This window comes from Alosa alosa, chromosome 1, assembly GCF_017589495.1.
Source record: "Alosa alosa isolate M-15738 ecotype Scorff River chromosome 1, AALO_Geno_1.1, whole genome shotgun sequence".
Lineage (NCBI taxonomy): Eukaryota > Metazoa > Chordata > Actinopteri > Clupeiformes > Clupeidae > Alosa > Alosa alosa.
This window is the reverse complement of record NC_063189.1, coordinates 39,783,226-39,792,238: the sequence shown is the minus strand read 5'-3', so window position 1 is coordinate 39,792,238 and position 9,013 is coordinate 39,783,226.

Genomic DNA, 9,013 nt, shown 5'->3' with positions numbered 1-9,013 from the left:
AATGTGGTCTTTAAGCAGAGCCTGTGTATTGTGTGCCAATCAGAGTCTCACTTCTGCATAGTGGCCATGTGTTACAGGGTGAGAGTAGTGTGCCTTCAATTCCCCTAGGCTCTGAATAATTGTAATGCTGTTTGAATTCTGTTTGAAAAGAGAACCTAATTGCTAAAGGAAACATATGTTTAGTTACTGTCTTCCACCCATAAGAAAAAGTTTTATTGTGCGATCTACCCGCTCAAGTGCCTTTGTGGTCTTATTGTCCTGGTTTCAGATTGATCGTGTTGTGTGTGTGTCTAAACACTAGTCATAAAGTCACTAGTCACTAAACACAATCATCGATAACCAGGACCAAATGTGCCTTCAGTCGATTAGATTATTTTCTGTAAAACTGAAAAAGAAAAAAAAAACTATAAGACAAACCACTATTAATTGTGCATGTGTTTATTTGGTTACCCTAAATTAGTTAGAACTGTGGATGGACTTGGGACCTTGACACTGCTATGTAGCCATAACGTTTATTGTTCCCCTTCAATTGACTTCAGGTTACATGTGATTTGTTTTGTATCACAGTATCTCTGAAGCCAATCACTTTAAGTCTGAGTGGCCAAATTCCTCACAACTGCCAAAATCTGAGATTAAAAAACATCTGAATTAGCAGTGTTGTTTTGACCATATGGATCGAGTAATTTGACATACCTGATGCCCATAACTGCAGGCTATCTTTGCTAAGAATGTAACCATAAGATAGGCTGTCATTGATGGTGAAGTTGTTATTGGGACATTATACATACATTCGTGTGCTTTTTTAGCATTACAGAACTGAAGTGAGGAGTGTCTGTACTGACAATCTGATGCCGTTTGCGCGTCAGAAGCGTGCATTCTCTCCACCCTGGTTCCATAATGGTGGTTAATAGACCATCACCGTCTGCCGTGCTAGATTCTGGCTGCCAATGCCTTCAGCTGTATTTGAACCTGCTCGGTTTGTTTATGTATGATCAAGACAGACAGTGTTAACATTTTGCATTAATCCTTAATAAAGTCATACTTTGTCTACCTTAATTGAGTCCATTGCTGTACAATCATTACAGTTTCAGCTAATCTGGGACGGAACATTCCCCAACCTCTGTTTCTGTCCGAAGTAACATGAGAGAACATCTCTGCTCCCTTCCTAAGACCTGTCACCATGAGTTTAAGGGTCACAGCCCACGAACATGTGCGGATACATTTCATAACATTGTGTTAAAAAATAGCGGTATGGACACTATGATTAGAGCAAGCCATGTGGTACAAAAATACGCCGCTAAAAAAACACTCCCCAGCGAAAAGGCCAGGCGTAATTGAGAGCGCAAGGTGTAAGTCGATCTGTCTGTAAAATAATACGTTGTCCCCACCTTTGGCAGAAAAAGAATTCACTTCAAGCGGATACCTAACAAAAATAAGAGGAAATGTTTTACAAAGGCTACTAAAAAACTCAGTAAAGTGTTAATCCTATAATCAATGGCATAGGCCTAAATATCAAGCTTGTGGAATCTAGCCTTCACACAACAACGCGTTGTAACCTGAGTAGTTTTTAATGCTGGAATGTCAGTAGGCTTACTAAATGTCAATATCAAAAAATCAGCATCAAAAATAATTGTTAGCCTATTCATTCACTGTAGTTTATTCTGTCAACACCGCCGTAGTTGACCTTTGAGAATGCTGAACATGGTGCGTTTTAAACGGGCATGGCTGTTTTTGCGCGCACGTAGGCTAGATAGATAGATAGGCCTACTTTATTGATCCCCAAAGGGAAATTCAAGAACTCGGCTACTCGGCGGCGATGACACTGACCCCTGTGGTCTGCAGTTTTTCACTTGTCATGTTGGAGGCCCGTGTTTATCGCCGTCATACAGCGCAACAGTATAGTAATACCGCCACAGAAAAGCCCAGAAGATGAGTGCAGGTGTTAGCCTACATGGCAACTGGGCCCATGTTAAATGGCTGCATTGATGACGTTTCACGATTGATGACGAGTCTTTGACAGATGTGGCCGCTTTCAGATTTGTCACTTCCTGATATAAACTATAGACGAACATACAAATATGTATGACATGTTTAAATGTCAAAATTGTCTGTAGTTGCACTGGACCATGACTATGCCACCCAAAAAACAAACACCTAAACAGCATTAATTAACTCCACGTGGGTATCAAACCACTAATAAATTGAACTTCTTGCATAATAACCAGACGTCTACCTGCTTGCGCCACGAACCAGCTGACAGCACCTAGAGAAATTGACTTGACTTGTACGATTAAAAGAAGTCAGCTAATGTTATTATGATTGTAACAAGTTAACTCAGCTGATGTTATCTGGCTACCATGTTATCTTGCTATCGTTGCCCAATCCATTTAGTAGGCTTTCAAAGTATTAGGTATGAGCTACACCAGGCGCGTAACTGAAGCGTTCCGTTCGCGACGCGTAAAATCCATTTTAGATGAATGGTCTATTTTTTTCGAATGTACGCCCCACTGTCACGTCTGGTGTAGCCACTTCCATTGATTATAATGGAAGCTAATTGTTGCAGCAGACGCAATGCGAACGGAACGCTTCAGTTACGCGCCTGGTGTAGCTCAACCCTTAGGGTTAAGTTTTACAAAAGGTTAGGCTGTGACCGCCCCTACCTGAGGTGTCTGTAGCGGAGGCACATTAACGCCAGCAAATAAATTAAGTAAAAATGTGTTTCCTAATTGTTGTGTATCCTTTTGTCTAGTCTATCTTTTTAGAATTCAGTTTATGAAACACAGGCATTGAAACGCACACTGCAATGGGCAGGAGAAGTCTGTAACGTGTCCATATCCACACAAACTTTGCGCTCAGGGAGAGTCAAAACTCAGTAGGCCTATATACACTTAGGCTTATAAGCTATTAACGTTAATGTTGCTGACATGTAGCCTAAACGGGTTTGATGTTTTTTTTTTTTTTAATATTTGTATATTTTAGCCTATTCAGATAGATAGATAGATAGATAGATACTTTATTGATCCCCGAGGGGAAATTCAGGGGGGTCTCAGTAGCATACAGACATCACACACGCACAACATGCACTTACAGCAGAAATGGTAAATATAAGTATACTTATATAAGTAAATATAAGTATAAACATATAACCAAACTCCACTGTACAATAGAGACAGTAGGAGATAAGAAAAACTAACAAAACTAAATACTAAATATACTATATAAATAAATGTAAAAAAATCCAGTGTGCTTGAGGGTGATCAAGCATGAGACGCCTGTAGTTCTGTGTGCATGGTGAGGTGCTTAAGAGAGTGAGTGTCATGGTGAAGGTGCAAAAAGTAGTCCAACAGTAGTCCTTTAGTTATGCGTGCATGGTAAGGTGCTCCAGGGAGTGAGTGTCATGGTGAAGGTGCAAAAAGTAGTCCAACATTAGTCCAACAGTGCAACAGTGCAATAATAAGGTCTAGAGACCAGCATAAATAATATGGACAAATCGGAGAGTAAAGTATAATGTAGACAAGGTAATATAAAATAATATAAATATAAATATTCATGCCTAATCATTGCTATTTTACGCTATACATGGGGTTCAATCCTCGCCCACGGTCCAGTGCATGTAGCCTAGGCTACAGACAATTTTGACATTTAAATATGTAGATAGATAGATAGATACTTTATTGATCCCCAGGGGAAATTCAAGGCCTCCGCATACAGACAACACACACACATTCACTAACAGCAGAAAAAGTAATTAAAAGTATATAATATAAAAACACAACTAAGCAATAAGGAGAGTAGAAGATAAGAATATACTAAATATACTAAAATACAAATTATACCAACTAACACTTAATCTAAATCAATTCTAAAAACAGTATCCACATAGTGGTGATTAATCAATCAAGAGGCACTTGCAATGACTGAGGCAGGGACTGAGCCTGTGATTCTCTGTGCATAGTACGGTAAGGTAAGGTGCTCTGTGTGAGTGAGTGTCACGGTGATAGTGCAATGGTGATAGTGGTCATGGTGATAGTGCAAATGAGTAAGTCCAACAGGGCAAGAATAAAGTCTATATATCTATATATATATATAACTATTTTAAGAAAAGGTATAAGTGTGGCCACAGGCTGTGGCATGGAGGGAGGGGTTATGCACATGTGCTAATGTGCTAATATAGCACGCGAACAGTGAGGCAGAAAGACAGTGGTAAAAAGTGGCTAGTGGACAGACAGTATCCAAACATGGAGGGGGTGAAGAGACAGACTATGCAGAGAAGTCTATCTCTCCTCTTCCCTTAAGTGAGACATTGAACAGTTCAATGGCCCTGGGGACAAATAACTTCCTCAGTCTGTCTGTTGTGCAAGGCAGTGAGCGAAGTCTCCAGCTGATCAGGCTCTTCTGCTCAACAATAGTGCTGTGGAGTGGGTGACACTCATTGTCCAAGATGTTGATGAGTTTGTTCAGGGTCCTTTTGTCAGATATTGAAGTGATGCACTCCAGTTCAGCTCCCACTACAGAGCCAGCTTTCCTTACCAGCCTGTCAATTCGCCCCGCATCCTTCTTCTTTGTGCTTCCTCCCCAGCATACCACTGCATAAAAGAGGACACTGGCAACAACAGACTGGTAGAACATCCTGAGGAGCTTGCTGCACACATTGAAGGACCGCAGCCTCCTCAGGATATACAGCCTACTCTGCCCTTTCTTGTAGAGTGCATCAGTGTTGGCTGACCAGTCCAGTTTATTGTCCAGGTGGAGACCCAGGTACTTGTAGGTGCTTACCACCTCTACATTGACCCCATCAATGGGTACTGGTAGCAGAGTGGGCTTAGACCTGCGGAAATCCACCACCATCTCCTTTGTCTTTGAAGTGTTGAGTTGAAGATGATTGAGTTTGCACCATTGCACAAAGTCCTCCACCAGACTCCTGTACTCCTCCTCTTGCTCGTCCCTGATACACCCCACAATTGCAGTATCATCAGAAAACTTCTGCATGTGGCATGACTCGGTGTTGTAGCAGAGGTCAGATGTGTACAGGGTGAACAGGACTGGAGAGAGCACAGTTCCCTGTGGCGCTCCGGTGCTGCTGATCACAGTGTCAGAGAGACAGTTCTTCAGTCTGACGAACTGTGGTCGCTCGGTCAGGTAATCTGTAATCCAGGTTACCAGGTGAGCGTCCACACCCATCTGCAAGAGCTTGTCTCCCAGTCTGAGGGGTTGGATGGTGTTAAAAGCACTTGAGAAATCAAAGAACATGATTCTCACAGCACTTTTCCCCTTGTCTAGGTGAGAATGTGTCCTGTGTAGAAGATAAGTGATGGCATCGTCCATGCCCACTTTCTCCTGGTATGCAAACTGTAACGGGTCTAGTGCCTGGTGCCAGTGCGTACCTGGGGTCTGAGCATCCCTAAGACCAGTCGCTCCATTGTTTTCATCACATGTGATGTAAGAGCGACAGGTCTGTAGTCATTAAGCTCACTAGGGTGTGGCTTCTTAGGGACAGGGGTGAGACATGATGTCTTCCACAGTGTTGGAACTTGTCCAAGGCGTAGGCTCAAATTGAAGATGTGCGTCAGTGGCTGCCCCAGTTCAGCAGCACAGGCCTTGAGTAGCCTTGGACACAGTCTGTCAGGCTCCGCTGCTTTATTGATGCGCGTTTTCTTTAGTTGGGCTCTCACTTGATCTGTTGAGATAATGGGGGGTGTAAGGGGAGGGGAGGAGGAGGGGTGCATCTGGGATCTGTGTGTCTGATGGCTGTTGACTGAGGTCGTTGTCACCTCATTGTTAAGTGATAAGCCATGTGGGGAGGGTGCAATCCAGTGATGGTGGGGGTCACGATAGCCTGTGATGATGGAGGTGAGTGTTGCACTGGTATTGAGGGGGTGTGGGGGTGGGGGCTGGGGGATGACCACCTCCTTGATCTCCCTGTCAAGGCTGCCAGAGTCGTGGATACCTCAACAGGCACAGGCAAGGAGGCGTCAGGCGGGGGCAGGGCGTGAGGTGATGGTGGCTTAGGTCGTTGGGTGTCACCGGGATGCAGAGCTAGAGAGACTGGGAGGTGGGGGTAGAGCAGGCACGCAAACAAGAGCCGTGTCTGAGTCAGCTGGGGGTGGTGGACAGACCACTGCCATTGGAGCTGGAGCAGGGCAGTCAAACCTGTTGTAGAAGTGGTTCAACTGGTTCGCCCTGTCCAGGTCCCCCTCCACAGAGCTGCTGCTCTTCTTCAGGCCAGTGATAATCTTCATGCCGTCCCATGCCTCCTTCAAGTTGTTTTCCTGCAACTTCTGTTCCACCTTCCTTCTGTAGACCTCCTTAGCCTCCTTCAGCTTGACTTTGAGTTCCCCTTGCACGCGCCTCAGCTCTGCCATGTCCCCCTCTCTGAACGCCATCTTTTTCCTGTTTTCCTGTCATGCATGTTGTATTTGTTAGTCTCCAGTTTCCATCAGAAAGTGATAAATCTGCAAGCAGCCACATCTGTCAAAGTGTGATCTGATGAAACGTCATCAATGCAGCCATTAACATGGGTGCCAGTTGCCATGTAACACCGCCCCAGCATTCATGGATCCAGTTTCAGATTATAGACCTCTCCGGAATAAGTCCCGCCTCCGAAACATCCGGATCCACCCAACTTCCGGTTGTCGAATGTCTATGGGACATAACATGGCGTTTCGAAAAATCTTACCTGTCAAACTCTGTAGGTGGCAAAGTAGAAAAAGCTGGTGGGCCGATTGGCCTACATACTTCTGCCATCTGGTTTCCACTGGATTTTTTGATTGTCGGTGCCGTTAAAGTAGTAAACGATTATTAATGCTAACTGGGAGCTAGTTCCGATGTACGCGGGGGGAGGAGGGAGTTAGATCTCGCTCACAACCAGTCACAACCTAACGTGATGGCCATTTTCACGTGTGATTCACGAGTGATTTTAGTGGTCTATAAAAGTAAATAGTTTGCAAGGTTCAACCTCTTTTCAACACGACTTAACTTTGGTTTGACTGTGCTGAGAGTTTGTTGGCTGTTATTGAGATATTTGAAAAAGAAAGAAATCGCCGACAAAGACACTAAAGACATGACGAGACAAGATTTTTTTTTTTTCACGAAAAACAGATAATGATAAGCAGACTAGGAATCAGAGGCAGAGTCGTATTGAGTCGATAGCTTTATTTTGCATGACCTTGATCAGAACAGTAACATTTTCAGAATGTATTAACAACTTATCAAACATGACGATTTCATGCAGGGTTAGTGCCACCTCCGTAGACAGGGTCTAGTGCCACGAACTCCATTTAGGTGAAGACAAACTATGAAACATTGCCGTTGCTATGCAACCTTGACTCAGGGAGTCGCGGCGTCCGAAGCGTGCGTTAGCTTAGTGCTTCTTACTGACATATCTGATATAAATCCAGTGGAAACTAGATGGCAGAAGTGTGTAGGCCAGGGGTCGGCAACCTTTTTTGCCTGGAGAGCCACTTTTACGAATTTTTTTTTTTAATCTCAGAAGAGCCACATAAAGACGGTTACAAGAAAAAGTTTGGATATTTAACGTACAGTTAGGCTACTTTCATTCAACAGAGGATTTTTAATACATTTTCTACTAGTTTTAAAAGTAATGTGCAAGTAACTTGAAATGTAAAGTGGAATGACAGAAGTATAGGCCTTAGGCTTCCCATGTAGGCTAAACACCACCCCCTATTTTCCCAGTGTCCTTTGGTATGCAAAGTGGCCTTGGAGTCTGGCTGGCTCATATTCGGTGAGGTGAAATTCCATGAAAGAATTGAGGCTGTCATCATTTAAGGGCAACTCCACGCAAAACTGTAATATATCCATAACGCCAACTAAATACCATGGCATTGTGTTGGCGTTATGGATGTGACAGTTTTTGTGAATTGCTATAAACGCGACAGGTTTGTCTTTATATTTTCATAGGCCTATGTGAGAAAGATTTCTCACATGCAAGTGGAATAGGGTTAACACAGCAATAGGCTACTAACTCGTTGCAGTGTGCGATATATAACGGGCAGTTCATTTCGCGTTTCTAGAATCAGTCTTCGGATGGAAACTTTCCCATTTCAGCCCGCTTGTGTTCGCGCTCGCAAGCTGTGGTCGCTGACGTTTCCTTTTTGACATTTTCCTTATCTAGCCTACAGCCAGCACACACATCAACAATAACAATTAGGCTACAGTGTTCTCGTTGACTGGAATGGAGGGAAATCTGTGATTTTGTTTGATATTGACATGGCAACGAACCACGAATGTAGGCATAGATAGATAGATAGATAGATACTTTATTGATCCTCAAGGGGAAATTCAATGCATATTGTGCAGGCTACGGTTACGGAGTCAAGTGAGGTGGAAAGTTATATAAATTAGGCTACTTAGATAGAGCTACATTTTAAAATGAATGAACTAAAATAAAATACATTTTAATTAAATACTTAATTAAATATTTTCAAAAGCTGAGCCGCATCAGAGGGATCAATGAGCCGCATGCGGCTCCGGAGCCGCGGGTTGCCGACCCCTGGTGTAGGCCAATCGGCCCACCATTTTTTTCTACTTCGCCACCTACAGATGTTATGTATGTAGGTATGATATTTCGAAACGCCATGTTATTTCCCATAGACATTTGACGCCCGGAAGTTGGGTGGATCCGGATGTTTCGGAGGCGGGACTTATTCCGGAGAGGTCTATTAGGCCTATACCAAAGTCCTTTTAGGCAAGTCCCTCCACTCGGCGGCCATATTGCAACGCTTTTTGGGCACTCATAGGGCATCCTATTCAGCAGAAATGCACGTGCGCAAGGCTTTACGACACCAATTATGCTCCAGCTACGAGTTCACAACACATGATTGGCACGATGTTTTCACAACACACCATATGATTGGCTTAATGTATTCACATCACACCACATGATTGGCTCAATGTATTCACATGTCGACTTTTTGCCGAGGAAGGGGTGGGATATGTGTAGACACGGCCATATTGGCATTACAAACTAACCCCATGCATTTCTATGGAGGATTTT